Here is a 17,089-nt window from a genome sequence, read left to right on the forward strand (position 1 = left end):
GAAAGCTGTAAAATTGATTAGAAAGGGCTGTAAGGGATATTTGTGTTCTGTACTGACTGTATCTACTGATGATAATGCTAATGTGAACTGTATTCCTATAGTCAGAGAATTCCCAGATGTTTTTCCAGACAATTTGCCAGGGGATTTGATTGACAGGGAGATTGAATTCACCGGGGACGTGATTCCCGGAACACAGCCAGTTTCTAAAGCTCCCTACCGAATGGCTCCAACTGAACTGAAAGAATTGAAGGCGCAATTGCAAGAACTGTTAGACAAGAAGTTTATTAGACCCAGTACCTCACCATGGGGTGCACCGGTTTTGTTTGTAAAGAAGAAAGACGGCTCACTGAGACTGTGCATTGACTACCGTGAATTGAACAAGGTAACTGTAAAGAATAAATACCCGTTACCGCGTATTGATGACCTGTTTGATCAGTTACAGGGTGCTAAAGTATTTTCCAAGATTGATCTTAGATCCGGATATCATCAACTGAAGGTTAAGCCGGAAGACATTGATAAAACTGCTTTTAGAACGAGGTATGGACATTACGAATTTTTAGTTATGCCTTTTGGAGTCACGAATGCACCAGCTGCATTTATGGACCTCATTAACAGAATCTTTAAACCATACCTTGACAACTTTATTGTTGTATTTATTGATGACATATTGATTTACTCCAAGAGTATAGAAGAACATGAACATCATCTGAGACTTGCCCTACAAACTTTAAGAGAACAGAAACTGTATGCTAAACTGTCTAAATGTGAATTTTGGCTTGACCATGTTATGTTTTTGGGGCATGTTGTTAGCAAAGATGGAATTTCTGTTGATCCGCAGAAAATTGAAGCTGTAGTGAACTGGCCTAGACCGACAAATGTGACTGAAGTCCGAAGCTTTTTGGGATTGGCTGGATATTACAGAAGATTTGTCAAAGATTTCTCCAAAATTGCTCTACCATTGACTCAGTTAACTCAGAAGGGGACATCATTTGACTGGACTGACCAAAGAGAATCCGCTTTCCAGGAGTTGAAAACTCGATTAGTGACTGCACCTGTTCTGACCTTACCTTCAGGTACGGATGGTTATACTGTGTTTAGTGATGCTTCTCATAAGGGTTTGGGATGTGTTTTAATGCAGAATGGGAGAGTTATTGCTTATGCTTCCCGACAACTGAGACCACATGAAAAGAACTACCCGACCCATGATCTGGAACTTGCTGCAGTAGTATTTGCACTGAAAATCTGGCGTCACTACCTATACGGGGTAACATGTGAAGTATATACCGACCACAAGAGCTTGAAATATTTCTTCACACAGAAAGAACTGAACATGAGACAGCGGAGATGGCTAGAACTGATTAAAGACTATGACCTACAGATATTGTACCATCCGGGAAAAGCCAATACCGTTGCCGATGCATTGAGCCGAAAATCGATTGGAAACTTAGCATGTTTGCTTACCGGACAGAAAGAGTTACTTTGTGACCTTGAAAAGTCTAAAATTGAAATTGTTTTGGGAGAACAAGGTGGAACCTTAGCTGCTATTTCTGCCCAACCAGCACTGATTGAAGAGATTAAAGAGAAACAACAACTGGATGACTTCTTGAAAAAGATCATCGAAGAAAGAGAATCCAAACCGAGACCCGGATTCAAATTTGAGAATAATGTACTGAAATTTCAAGAAAGACTGTGTGTACCAAATGACACTGAACTGAAAAGAAGAGTTCTGCAAGAAGGCCACAATTCGAAACTGTCTATCCATCCAGGGAACACGAAAATGTACCAAGATATGAAACAGAATTTCTGGTGGCCGGGAATGAAGAAGGAAATTGCCGAATTTGTGTCCAAATGTCTTCATTGTCAACAGGTCAAAGCTGAACATCAACGACCTGCCGGATTATTGCAACCCTTACCTATACCAGAGTGGAAATGGGAGCATATTACGATGGATTTTATCGTTGGGTTACCTCGCTCCAGAAAAGGTATGGATTCAATTTGGGTTATGGTTGATAGACTAACCAAATCTGCTCACTTCTTACCTGTCAAGACAATCTATAATGCGGACAAATTGGCTGTTATCTATATTGATGAGATTGTAAGACTGCATGGAGTGCCTGTGTCTATTGTTTCTGACAGGGATTCGAAGTTTACATCGAGGTTTTGGCAAAGTCTACAGACTGCATTGGGTACTGAATTAAGGCTGAGTAGTGCCTATCATCCTCAGACAGATGGACAGTCAGAAAGGACCATCCAAACTCTGGAGGATTTACTGAGAATGTGTATCCTTGATTTTCAGGGAGACTGGGAAAGTCATCTGCCATTAGTTGAATTCGCCTACAATAACAGCTACCATTCGAGTATTGGTATGGCGCCTTTCGAGGCATTGTATGGCAGAAAATGTAGATCTCCGATTTGCTGGGCAGAAGTTGGAGATGGGCCGTTGCTTGGGCCCGAGATTGTGTATGAAACAACTGAAAAAGTGAAACTGATACAGCAAAGACTGAAAACTGCACAGAGTAGACAGAAAAGTTATGCAGATGTCAGAAGACGGGACAGAGAGTATGAAGTGGGTGATCACGTGTTTGTGAAAGTGACACCAATGAAAGGCCAGACTCGTTTTGGAGTCAAAGGCAAGTTAGTACCAAGATACGTCGGACCGTATGAGATCATTGAGAAAATCAATCCGGTGGCGTATCAAGTTGCGCTTCCTCCCGAAATGGAGCACATGCATAACGTCTTCCACATCTCTATGTTGAGAGACTACCTTCGGGATCCGTTCCATGTAATAGAGCCTACCCACGTAGTGTTGAGTGATGACTACACTTACGAGGAACGGCCCATACAGATTGTTAACAGACGGATCAAGAAACTGAGAAACAAAGAGATCCCGCTAGTGAAAGTTGACTGGCAGAACCATGGTGGTATGTATGCCACTTGGGAAAGGGAAGATGACATGGCTAAAAGATATCCTGAACTATTCCCACTGAATCCTGTTTTCTTCCAGAATGAAGGTAACTCGAGTTTAGAGGACTAAACTCTTTATAAGGAGGGGAGACTGTAACAACCCTCATACTGTTTACCGATTAATGACTGATTAACCGCTAATTACTGTTAACCGAGACTGATTTTGACTGATAATTGAACTACCTAAGGTACTGAACTGACTGACTGAAAACTGGAATCGAATTGACTGAGTATGTGTGTGTTAAATTGTGTTCTATCTGTTTGACTGTTTGACTATCTGTTCCTGTTTGTATGTTTAAACTGCTAATTGAAGGCCTTATCGGCGGCCGAATTAGAAATCGACTGATGTTCCGTGACCCTCACAATTAATGTGATTTTACGGTATATTTACCTGAAAACTGTTTAGGTATGATTAAATTAGATTAAAATAAGCTAATTGAAGAGTTGGACTTAATTACCGTTTTGCCATTGTTAGTGGGCCCTTATTATAACATGTTAGAGCCTTGGTATGCTTGAATCAAACATTTTGCTTAGCTCATTCTTGCTTTTGCCGACTAGAGGGAGAGAGTTAAGGGAGAGAGTTAGATTTCACCTCTTTTGGCTTGGTTTTGCTTGGAAATTGAAGAAATTGTTGAAGTGATTGCATATTTGAGCTCCCTTCTTGAAATACAAGACTAAAGGTAGCTCCATTGTCTTCTTATTCATGTTTTGAGTGGATTCTTGCATGATTCATGCTTCCTTGTAGAACTAAGTCATGTTTTGGTTCATTGTGGTTGAATTGAAGCTTAATTGTTGCATGCATGTTGCCATTCTTGAAGTTTTGAGGTTGTAGTTCATAATACCTCACATGCATGTCCATCTTTTGGTCATACTCCATGAGTTCATCTTGTTTTTGAAGGTTTGAGCTCTTTTGAAACAGCATTGAAGCTTTAAAAATGATTTAAGGTCATGCATGTCATGTTTGAGGATTGTTCTTGGAAAATGGTTGGAAATTGGGTTTGAATTAAACACCCTTGGGCTTTGATTTCCTAAATTGAGTTTTGAAATATGTTATTCTATGTGTTTAAAAGAGTTTTCCAGAAAATTGGCCCAAGAGGATCGAATTTTATGCATTTTAGCTTGGTTTTGAACCTGGAGCTCGAATCTGGGATTTCCAGATTTCAGTCGTCCGCTCGAGCGGGGGTAGTGCCGCTCGAGCGGTAAAATCGAGCTTCCAGCATCTTGCACTGTAGAACAGTCCGCTCGAGCGGAGTATTGGGCGCTCGAGCGGAGGACTGGATGACACGCTCGAGCGGGGAAACCTGCGCTCGAGCGGGACCCTGTTTCACTGAAATTTCCGAAAATGTTTTCTAAGTGTATTTTTGCATCCTCATCCCATCCTAGGCATTCTTAGGCCTAGTTTAAGACATCTTGATGAGGATATCGATGTAGAACACACCAAGGCAAATTAGGGATTAAGTTATGAGATTTCCCAACTATGTAGCTTAGTGTGTTCAATCTGTTAACTGTGTAGGGTTGGCGACTGGAGAGACACGCTCTAGCATACTGTAGCCCGAACTCTGTGAGTAACAATTGTGTAAAGATATGTTCAACTGATTATCTTTTGAATACTGAACTGAACTGTTTACTGAACTGGTATTATTTACTGAATGAATGTATGTCCTTTATTTCTGAACTGTACTGTGGCATCCTTAGTACCTACGGTTTACTGTTACTGTTACTGTTACAGAGATCTCTGTCGGTTTCCTTGTGGAACCACTACTGTTTACTGACTGATGGCCATCATTACTGTTCGGTCTTTTAAGACCTACTGTTACTGTTATGCTAATGGATGTACCACATATGACTGTTTACTGTACTGAGCAACTGAAATTCTGATTGAAATGAACTGTTTTCATTACTGTAAGGACATTCATTCTAAACCCCTTTACGCTTTATGTTATTCACTGGGCTTTAGCTCACTGCTCATATATATATGTAGGTGTACAGGCACCAGATCGGAGCTAGGAGCGTCAGGGTAACTCCAGTTTTGTCAAGCCAGCCTTTGTGCCTCACTGCGAGGTCCCGAGCCTATCTGCTAAGGCTTAGGGGTGTTTTAAGAATTCCCCCTTCTGTACTGTTTCACTGTGTTGTATAGACTGACTGTTCACTGTACTGCTATCTAGGGTAGAGTCCCTAGTTGGAATGAATGTAAATATTGTGCATACTGTTCTGTATTGTTTATGTATAAATGTATGAAAAATCTTTTGGCATACAGACTGTCACAGCTCAATGGACATTATTTATTTACTGTATTGGCTTCCGCCAGGCCCTGTACTCTGTTTTACTGTATTACTGTTAAGCAGGCCTTCGGTAATCTCGGATTACTGGCCGGTTACGGTGCTAAACCCATAGGGCCGGGTTTGGGTCGTGACAGAAGCAGAGTCAGGGCCTTCCTAACCGAGACAAACAGGGCCGAGGTACCACTACCAACACAAGAAACCGTGGTGGCCCTACCATCTCAACAGCCTTCAACATCTCGGGCGAACAAGCGTGCCCGGACTAGCCAAACCGAGCAGCGCCTTGTGGATGAAGATGAGACCATTCTTCTGCCACCAAGCCCTCCACCGAGCCCTCAGCCGGAGCGATCCGACCGATCTAGCTCTTCCAAGTGGGCACCTAAGCTCACTTTCCAGAACCGAGATATCCAGGACACTGACTCGGTGGTTGCGGAGAAAGATCACGTACTGGCCTTCAATCTGGCCAAGAGTGTGTGTCTTCCAAAGGACATGGAGCACCACTACAATCAACTGAACACCGAACTGAAGTCCATCTGGTCTTCAACGAAATCAATGATTCTGGTAAGTAGCTTTTTTCGATCTTTCTAATTCTTCCAAGTTTCAGCTCGGCTAAAAAGAAACAATTCTTTTGCAGGCCATTCAGAAAAACAATATCACTCACAGGCGAGTGTTGGAGCTAAGGAAAACAACTAGGCAAGCCATGGCTGAAGCCGAAGCCAAGACTACCGAACTAAATCAATCGCAACAGAAGATGGCCGAGCTGGAGGCCGAGATAACTCGTCTAACCGGACTAGTTACCTCGGCTAATACCGAAAAACAAAGGGCGCTAACCGAGATGAAAGACGGATATTTGCAGGAACTGGAGAAACTTGAGGGTGTTAAGGACGCCGAAATAAAAGTTTTGAAGAAGAAAGCTGAAGGGCTTTAAGGAAGACAAAGCTGCATACATCCAGCAGTGTGAAGCTGCGAAGGACTTGTTCTTTAAGTGCGGCTGGAGGGGTGGCGTGGAGCAGCTCGGTTGTGGTCCCGACACCAAGGTCTACAATGCTCCCCAGTATTTTATTCCGGCCTCACTGGCGGAGTATGCAGCCGATCTTCAGAAGCAATTCCTTGAGGCGTCTGACGACGATGACGAGAATGAGCCAACTGACACTTCAGTTGATAATGTTCCAGCTAACCAACCAGTTCGGGCGGAGCCTGTGGTAGAAGATCTGACCATTGAGCAACCAGCTGAAACCGAGCTCCAGGCCGAGACCGAGCTCCCAACTCAGATTGTAATTCCATCTGAAACCGGACTTCGAGTTGATGCCAAGCTGGATGCCGAAATAGATGACCTTTTTAGCTGATTTTGCACTTCTTTCTTTTTGTTGTTTGTTTGATCAGTTTTTTCTGGACTTGTAACCGGACTGAAGTAACATCTTTCTGTACTTGATAATTTTGGAATGCATGCCTTTGTTATCTTCAATACTGTATTGCGGTTGATCTGTATGCTTGCAACTATCATCTCAGTTTAAATCCCTGTGTTTGTGCTTTGCTTTCTAATTGTAACTTGCAATATTTTCAGTTGAGATACCGTATTCCGGTTTAAGCTGGTCAATCTTACTAGCCAACCACTCTTTAGCCGATAAACTTACTTCGGCTGAAGAGTAACAAGAGTTGGTTTAATCCAGCCAACCACTCTTCAGCCACTACCCTTACTTCGGCTGAAGAGTAATAAGAGTTGGTTTAATCCAGCCAACCACTCTTCAGCCACTACCCTTACTTCGGCTGAAGAGTAATAAGAGTTGGTTTAATCCAGCCAACTACTCTTCAGCCACTACCCTTACTTCGGCTGAAGAGTAATAAGAGTTGGTTTAATCCAGTCAACCTCTAAGTTAGTTTTTCCAGCCACCTTAGAATAAAATGTTTGGTTATTCCGACCAAACGTCCTACAGCCTGGATCCTTATACTGGGCTTAGGAGGGGTGTTGGTTTTTCCCAGCCAACCTCTAAGTTAGTTTTTCCAGCCAACTTAGAATAAAATATTTGGTTATTCCGACCAAACGTGCTGCAGCCTAGATCCTTATCCTGGGCTTAGGAGGGGTGTTGGTTTAATCCAGCCAACCTGTAAGTTAGTTTTTCCAGCCAACTTAGAATAAAATGTTTGGTTATTCCGACCAAACGTCCTACAGCCTGGATCCTTATCCTGGGCTTAGGAGGGGTGTTGGTTTTTTCAGCCAACCTCTAAGTTAGTTTTTCCAGCCAACTCAGAATAAAATGTTTGGTTATTCCGACCAAACGTCCTGCAGCCTGGATCCTTATCCTGGGCTTAGGAGGGGTGTTGGTTTTTCCAGCCAACCTCTAGATTGGTTTTTCCAGCCAACCTTGCTTTTGACGTCCCTAACTCACTAATACAATCTCTTACAAAAAATAATTATGCTGAAAAAAATTGACTTTGTTTTATTGAGAGGAAGGAAAATTACACATACTCGTAAAAAAAAAGCTAAAAATAGAATAGTTTGAGGTTGGCAGTGTTCCATAGCCTTGGAATGGCTTTGCCATCCTCATCTTCCAGGTGGTATGCCCCTTTGCCAGCTAATCCAACCACTTTCTAAGGTCCTTCCCAATTGGGCCCTAACTTGCCATCTCCCGGTACCAAGGTGTTTCCCATCCCTTTGCGCAGTACCCAATCGCCGATCTTGAATTGCTTTGGATGCACTGTCTTGTTGTATTTCCTGGATAACTCTTGCTGATATGAGGCAATGTGAACTAGTGCTCTTTCTCTTCTTTCTTCTGCAAGGTCAAGTTCCAATGTTATGGCTTCGCCATTTAAGTCTGGATCAAAATTTTCGCTTCGAATAGTAGGGAGGCCAACTTCTAGTGGGATTACTACTTCCATGTCGTAGGCTAAGGAGAAGGGTGTTTCTCCTGTCGATCGTCGAGGTATGGTGCGGTAAGCCCATAAAACATGAGGGAGTTCCTCCGCCCACTTGCCTTTGGCTTTTTCTAACCGTTTCTTCAGTCCATCCAATATGACCTTGTTTGATGCTTCTGCCTGACCATTTGCTTGGGGATATGCTGGTGTAGAATTATAGAACTCTATCTTATATTCTTCACAAAAGCCTCTAAAAATTTTGCCGTCAAACTGAGTGCCATTGTCAGATATTAGTGCCTTGGGTATGCCGAACCGTGTAATGATAATCTGCCAGACGAACTTCTTCACATCTTTTTCCTTGATTGATGCCAGTGCCTCTGCTTTCACCCACTTTGTGAAGTAGTCTGTTGCTGCGAGAAAGAACTTCCTGTTCCCGGGTGCTGTTGGGAGTGGTCCTATTATGTCCAAGCCCCACATTGCGAAGGGCCATGGGCTATTCAATGGTAGGAGCTCCCTGGCTGGTTGATGTATTTGGTGTGCGAACTTCTGACATTTCTCGCACTTCTTCACATACTTCTCCGAGTCAGCCTGCATGTATGGCCACCAATATCCTTGTGAAATGGCTCTGTAAGCTAACGATCTTCCTCATTGGTGGCTTCCGCACACACCTTCATGTATCTCGAACAAGAATGCTTCCACTTTGCTGGGGTGAACACACTTTAGATAAGGTCCAGAGAATGACTTCTTGTACAATGCCATGGATGGGGAGAGCCAAAATCGCTGCGACTTTGCTCTTATTTTGTTGGTTTCTTTCTTTTCTTCCAGTAAGACGCCATCTTTTAAGAACAGTATGATGGGATCCATCCACGAGGGGCCTAGTTCGGCGCAACATACCTCTTCTGCTTCGGGGTCTTTAATCCTCGATCTTGGTAAGTAGTCGATGAGTAACGGATGAGGGATGGAAGTATCTGCCATTGAAGCGAAGCTTGCTAATTCGTCTGCTCTGCTGTTTTCCTCCCTGCCAATTTGTTTTATCCTTACTACTTCGAATTTCTTGATCTTTATTTTGACCAATTCTTGCTACTTGGCCATCCTGTCATCCTTTACTTCATAGTCGCCAGAAATTTGGTTTACTACTAGCTGTGAGTCGTTGTAAACCATTAGTTCGGTGGCCTTCATGTAGAATGCTGATTTGAGGCCTGCAAGAAGCGCTTCATATTCTGCTTCATTGTTTGATGCTGGGAAGCCAAGGTTGATTGCCTGCTCCACTACTAGGCCGTCTGGAGAGATGAGGACTATGTCGAGCCCTGCTCCATGCCGGTTGGATGCTCCATCCACGAAGAGCTTCCACATCTCTCCAACGAACAACTTCCAGCAAGTGGAGGGATCAGAAGATGCCTTGGGATCTTCCATGTTGCTGGTGTCTTCTTCAAGGTTTATGCTTGTTGTCTTCCCCTTGCTATCTAATTGTTCCAAGTCTTTATTTGTTAGTGAGTCTTGACTTGGTGTAGCATGGTTTGCCTCTTCCGTCCTTGCTTTGCTTTGATCTGCCTTGGCGTCTGGCTGAGTATCCTGTACTAGAGGTTGTGCTATTCTGGCGTCAACTTCTATCCCTAGTTTGGCTGTTTCAGTCAGGTCGACTGGGCAGATGTGATGACTTCCTGGTGTGAATTCTACGACAAAATCTGCCAATGCTTGAGCTTTTATTGCGGTCCTGGGTTGGAATTTGATGTCGTATTGTCCCAACTCAACTACCCACTTCAGAATTCGCCCAGAAAAGTTCGCCTTTTCAAACAAAGCTTTAAATGGAAAGGCTGTGAGGACAACTATGGTATGGGCATGAAAGTAGTATGACAACTTCCTTGAGGCCATCATCAAGGCCAGAGCCAGTTTTTCCAGTGGCAGGTACCTTGTTTCAGCTCCCAGTAATGTCTTGCTGACATAATAGATGGGCAGATGTTGGATTCCTTCCGCACGGACCAACACTGCGCTAATTACGTGCTGAGAGACTGCAAGGTATAGGAAGAGTTCTTCTCCAGGTATTGGGGTGACAAGCAGTGGTGGAGAGAACATATATTCCTTTAAGCTTTCCAGAGCACGGTCGCATTCTTCGTCCCACTCGAACTTGGCTTTTAGTGCATGGAAGAATGGTCGTAGTTTATCCGATGACCGGCTTATGAACCGATTGAGCGCAGCTGCCATGCCGGTGAGATGCTGCACTTCTTTTACTGAGTTTGGTCTCTCCAAATCCTGGATTGCTTTGATCTGAGAGGGGTCTGCTTCTATACCCCGGTTGGTCACAAGGAATCTCAAGAATTTGCTAGATCCTACTCCGAATGCACACTTGGACGCATTGAGGCGCAACTTGTGCTTCTTCAGGATCTCAAACATCTCGCCTAGGTCCTTGAGATGGTCATTCTCATCCTTGCTCTTGACCACCATGTCGTCGATGTAAGCTTCCATTGTTCTGCCTAACAATGGTTCAAACATCTTGGTGACCATCCGTTGGAATGTTGCCCCTGCGTTCTTTAGGCCAAAGGGCATGACCTTGTAACAGTATAGTCCTCTTGGAGTTGTAAAGGATGTGACCTCCTGGTCTGGTTTATGCATGGCGATTTAGGGGTAGCCTCTGTATGCATCCAGAAAGCTAAGTTGGTTATGCCCCGCCGTTAGGTCTACCAGTTGGTCTATCCGTGGTAGAGGAAAGCTGTCTTTTGGGCATGCCTTATTGACTGTTTTGTAGTCGACGCAGACACGCCACTTGCCATTCTTCTTTGGCACCACGACTGTGTTGGAGATCCATCTTGGGTAGTGCACCTCTCTGATTGCTCCTGCCTCTAACAGGTTTCCTACTTCCTCTGCCACTATTTCGGCATGGTGGAGTGCCGATCTACGGGTGCGTTGAATGATTGGTCTGGCAGATGGGTGAACATTGAGTTGGTGACAGATGAAGTTAGGATCAATGCCTAGCATGTCGTATGGTGTCCAGGCAAACACTTCGATATTAGAGGTCGAAAATTCCAAGACCTCTAATCTTTCAGTGTTGGACAACGATAAGCCGAGCAAAAAGAACTTATCCGGGTTCTTTTCATCTATCCTTACCTCTACCAAGTCTTCCACCGCTTTCTGATTAGCTGCTTTGCCTACATCTGCGAACAGTTCATTGTTCTCAGGTTCTTCCACGGAATGAACGTATCCTTTGGCAGTGTGGCTGCCATTCACTGTGACAAAGCATTGCTTGGACATAATCTGATCTCCATAGACCTCTTCAATTACACCGGTGTCGTTGGGGAACCACATTACTTGGTGGTAGGATGACGCTACCGATCGCATGGCATGCAGCCATGTTCTGCCCAAGATGATGTTATAAGTGGAGGGGACCTTCAATACCCAGAACTCCACTTGTTTCGTCACGCTTCCTGCTCTGACTGAAAGAATTATTTTGCCGACAGGCCATTCTGGCATGGAGTTGAATCCAATTAGGGGAGATACAGCAGGCGCCAAGTCTTTGTCTTGTAGCTTCAATTGTTTAAATGTTTCGTAGTACATGATTTCACATGAACTACCCTGGTCAATCAGAATCCGCTTGACGTCAAAATCTTTGACTCGGAGAGTGACGACCAGGGCATCGTTGTGAGGGCAATATATCCGTTCCAAGTCTTTATCCGAAAAAGACATGACGTTTGTGGCCTCTGTCTTTCCCTTCTTGATGGCAGGTTGGGCACTTAGTACCTCTCTTAAATGCTCAGCCTTTTTAATTAATCCTCTGAGCTCGCATACACGCTCAGGTTCGAAAACTCCATGTATCACATTGATAACGCCTTGAGGTGGGGCGTCGATTGGCATTCCGTTGGGGCTGTTATGGTCCTGGGGGGCTGGGTGGGCCCCTCCTTCAATGTATTTATCCAAGTAACCTGCTGCCACCAACTTTTCTAGGTGTTGTCTCAATGGCGTGCAATTCTCAGTGCGGTGCCTCTTTTCTTTATGGAAGGTGCATCGCGATCTTTCGTCGTAGTCCTTCTGCGCTTCCCCTAGTTTGGCTGGCCATCTGATGAAAGGCTTATCTCTTATTTCACTTAGAATTCGGTAGATCGGTTTCTTGAATACCGTGGTTATGGCCATGCGGACCCTCAACCATCTTTTATCCCGGTCCTCTCCGTTGTCTCGTCTGCCATGTCCGTTCTTGTTCGGACGATCTACCGCGTTGACCTTTGCTGAGGTCTTCTTTTCTGATACTATGGTCGCGCCAGATTTTGCTTTGGCACGTGTGCCATCCTCCTCAACTCTGATGTGCTGATGCACTCTTTCCATCAGGGCTTCCATGGTGAGGGGTGGTGTCATGGTGATTGAGTCCCTTAGTCTGTTCCCAACCGGAAGGCCTCTCTTGTATTGTGCAATGGTGAGATTGGTGGGACAGTCCCCAATCTGGTTGAAGGTCTCCCAACAGCGACTGTTGTAGGATCTTAAGGTTTCCTTATCGCCCATGTCGATGGAGAGTAGCTGATCGATCTCTACCGGGGTTTTGGTGTTCGTTCGGAACCTTGTGACGAATGCTTCCGCCAACTGCGCCCAGGAGGCTATGGTGCCTTCTGGAAGTTTCTCGAACCAAGTCAAGCCTAGGTCGCCGAGGCTAGATGGGAAGAGGATGCACATGTCACGACCCAAACCCAGCCCTATGGGTTTAGCACCGTAACCGGCCAGTAATCCGAGATTACCGAAGGCCTGCTTAACAGTAGTACAGTAAAACAGAGTTCAGGGCCCGGCGGAAGCCAATACAGTAAATAAATAATGTCCATTGAGCCATGACAGTCTGTATGCCAAAAGATTTTTCATGCATTCACATACACAAACAGTACAGTCTATACAAAAATTTACAGTCACACAGTACAGGGACCTAATCCCTTGATAACAGTACGGTTAGTAGTTGACAGTCTATACAGTACTTCAAACAGTATGGGGACAGACGGGGAAAAACAAAACACCCCAAAGCCATAGCATGGCAACTCGGAACCTCGCAGTGAGGCACAAAGGCTGGCTTGACAAAACTGGAGTCTAACCCACGCTCCTAGCTCCGATCTGGTGGCTGAGCACCTACATATATATATAAACAGTGAGCTAAAACCCAGTGAATAACATAATGCGTAAAGAGGTTAAGAATGAAATGTCCTTACAGTAATGAAAGCAGTTCATTAAATAATACTTCAGTCTTTCAGTCAGAACAGTTATTCAGTCATATGTGGTACATCCATTAGCATAGCAGTAAACAGTAGGTCTTAAAGACCGAACAGTAATGATGGCCATCAATCAGTAAACAGTAGTGGTCCCACGAGGGAACCGACAGAGATCTCTGTAACAGTAGCAGTAACAGTATACAACAGTTGCTAAGGATGCCACAATACATTTCAGAATATAGGACATACATTCAAACAATTAACAATAATTACTTCAGAAAACAGTTTCGTTAAACAGTCAGAAAACATTCTCAGTTGAACATATCTTTACACAATTGTTACTCACAGAGTTTGGGCTACAGTATGCTAGAGCGTGTCTCCCCAGTCGCCAACCCTACACAGTTCACAGGTTGAACACACACTAAGCTACACAGTTGGGAAATATCATAATTAAATCCCTAATTTGCCTTGGTGTGTTCTACATCTATATCCTCAACAAGATGTCTTAAACTAGGTCTAAGAATGCCTAGAATGGAATGAGGATGCAAAGATGCACTCAAAAAGCAGTTTCAGGATATTCAGGAAGACAAAGTCCCGCTCAAGCGCAGATTTCCCCGCTCGAGCGGAAATGCAACAAAGGTATCAAATATCCCGCTCGAGCGTACTGTAAAAGTACTAGATGGGTGAAATCTCCGCTCGACGAACGCTCGACGCCCGCTCGAGCTTGAGACACATGACTCCGCTCGAGCGCCCAATCCTCCGCTCGAGCGGACTGTAAAACAGTGCAGAGACACTGAATGCTCGGATTCCACGCTCGAGCGGCACTTCCCCCGCTCAAGCGGAAGTGCAAAATATGGAAATTCCAGATTGCACCTCCAAACCAAAAACCAAGTTCAAAAGCATCAAAACCGATCCTCTTGGGCTGAATTTCCAGAAAACACTTGTAAACATATAGAATGACATGGTTCAAAGCTTAATTTTAAGAAATCAAAGCCCAAGGGTGTTTAATTGAAACTCAATTTCAAACCATTTTCATGAACATGGAGAACAAGCAACGTGCAAGAATTCAAATCATTTCAAAGCCTCAATTTGATGCTCTAAGGAGCCAATTGTTTCCAAAACATAATGAAATCATGGACTTAAACATACTTATGAACATGCATGTAACCTTTTGCCATGAAAACAACTCAAACTTCTACATTACAAACATGCATGCATGAATTATGCTCTATATCAACATGTATGAACTAAAACAAAACTTAACTCTACAATTGAAGCATGAATCATGCAAGAATCAATTCTATGACAACAACAAGAAGATGGATGTCCTACCTTAGTCTTGTGTTCAAGGTCTAGGAGCTCAAAGTAGCAATCTACACTTCAATTACCAAGCAATTCACAAGCAAAATTGAGATGAAATCAACTCCTCAAGTCTCTCTCTCTCTAAGGTCGGTTGTAGGCTCAAAATGCGGCTGAAGAAGTGTTTTGATTCAAGTATGCAAAGGCTATAATATGTTATAATAAGAGGCCCACTAACAATGGCAATATGGTGAATAAATCAACTCATGCACTCTAACTCGTTTTAATCTAATTTAATCATACCTAATCAGTTTTCAGATAATTATACCATAAAATCCTATAAATTCTAATGAACACAGAACATTAATCAAGTCCAGGTCCGGCCGCCGATAAGGCCTTCAATTAGCAGTTTAAACACTAAAACATGAACAAATAGTCAAACAGTCAAACAGATGGATTATGCATTTAAACAGATACAGTCAGTCAATTAATTCCAGATTCCAGTCAGTCAGTTCAGTATTTTAACCAGTCCAATTATCAGTTATAATCAGCTCAGTTTAACGGTAATCAATGTTTATCGGTAATCAGTGGTGAGGGTTATTATAGCACATCAAGGCCTCGTTTCGCCTGTATATAGCCATGACCTGGCGAAAGTGGCTCAAGTGTGAGTAGGGGTCCGTCTTCCCTTCATATGTAGTAAATTTGGGCTGAAGGAAGCCTGATGGTAGGGGCGCGTTTTCAATCGACGGAACGAAAGGTGAGGTCTGCAGCCTCGCTAGTGCCTTGTCCGTTGGTTCGTAGGCCAGGCGCGGTATTGGCATTCCAACCTCGACGCTTCCATGCGTCCGAGGAGCCAACCGTTGTAAGGCAGAAACTCTGTGTGGATCGCGTGCCCTGGCATCCTCTTTGCATCATGTCTTTTCCTCGAGCACGGTTCGTAAGTCGGACGATCTGGGCAACTCCGTCTGTCTGGATCTTGTTTGGTGTGTATGTGAGGGCCAATAGGTGCTTCCTTCAGTGTACGATCTCTCAGATCTCGTCCTCTCAGACCTGGAGTGACGAGTTCTGGAGGTTCTAGACTGAGTATCGCCTGTCATGAGGCTTCTACTCTCTGCTAGTGAGGGTGTGGAATGCCTTCCACGGTCTTCTGAGCGACGAGGGAGCGTCTTGTTTTTGCGCCCCTCTCCTGTCGCCACTCCCTTTCCCTTCATCTGGCGTTTCAAGGCCTCCATGTCCGCCGCCATCTTCCTTATTAATTCGTCTTGCTCTTTCACGCGGTCCTCCAGAACTTGAGGATCAATCCTCCGCCTTTGCTTGTCAGGACTTTGTGAACGAGAGTGACGGGGGCTGTTAGTCCGCCTCCCCCTAGTATCCCTCCTGGGGTTATGTCGTTGGGGCTCCAAGTCCGCCATGGGAGGGATAGAAGGTAATCCTTCACGCTTGGCACCCCCATCTGGTGTTTGCCCGTCGATGGCGGACTGCGGTAAATCTTCATTGTGCACCATTGTTCCTAAAGAGGTAAAGCTTGATCAAGAGGTTTTGTCCTGTCTGTCTTTCCCACAGACGGCGCCAATTGTACGGGAAAAAAATAAACTTTCTCGTGTAATCCTGTTGATCAAGTCTGCGCTCCTTCGTACATCGTCGCTTTATCACCTGAAAATACAAACGTAAGCTAGCCGGCGGGTGTGTGCCGGAAACCTCTCCGATGCCTGAGTCAGTAAGCTTGACAAATAGACAAAAGCTCTGTGTATTCAGAAAACAAAGTTATGTTACCTCTCCAAAGGTGATGTTTGTGAGCTTTTATAGGTTCCGTGTGACACAATCCAAGTAGGACTCTTACTCCTCCACGTAGAGTCCTCCTAGGATTCATACTTCTGAAGGATAATGCTTATCCTTCAACACCCCCCTCACTGCTTAAACCAAGTGAGATGGTTATACCGTGGCCGGGCTACCATACAACCGAAACATTGCCATGCTAGACTGACTGGCGTAACCGATCTCACTGTTAGTTCGGCTATTCTTCTCTTTTCCCCTACCTCGATTCCACATGCCAAAACCGAACTATCTAGTGAAGAACCTACGCCGAACTAACCCAAAACCAAATCCTGAAGAGGGCTCAGTGTACATCCTCACGTCCACCTCGGCTTTGCATGCCATGACCGAACTCAGAAATTTGGCCGTGGCGACAGAGATAACAACAAGGCCTTCTTGGACCGAGCTAATGGACAAAACCATTCTACTCCGCCTTTCTTACTACGGCCCAAAGCGGCCCATCATCCAATCTCAGCCCACTTTATTCATACAAATTACCCTCTCAGTTATTAAAGTACCATGTAAATATTATAATTCATAAAATATAATTTAAATAAAAAGAAAATGTATGAAGATAACCTACGAATTTTTAAATGCAACACAAATCTATATTTTAAAAACGTATGCACTTTTCTCTGTCTAGATTCAAACCAATACATACAATTTTAAAATTCAACCAAAATTATTCACAATGATTTGTCTTGTAAATAT

Source organism: Camellia sinensis, chromosome 2 (assembly GCF_055761805.1).
Source record: "Camellia sinensis isolate YWXY chromosome 2, ASM5576180v1, whole genome shotgun sequence".
NCBI lineage: Eukaryota > Viridiplantae > Streptophyta > Magnoliopsida > Ericales > Theaceae > Camellia > Camellia sinensis.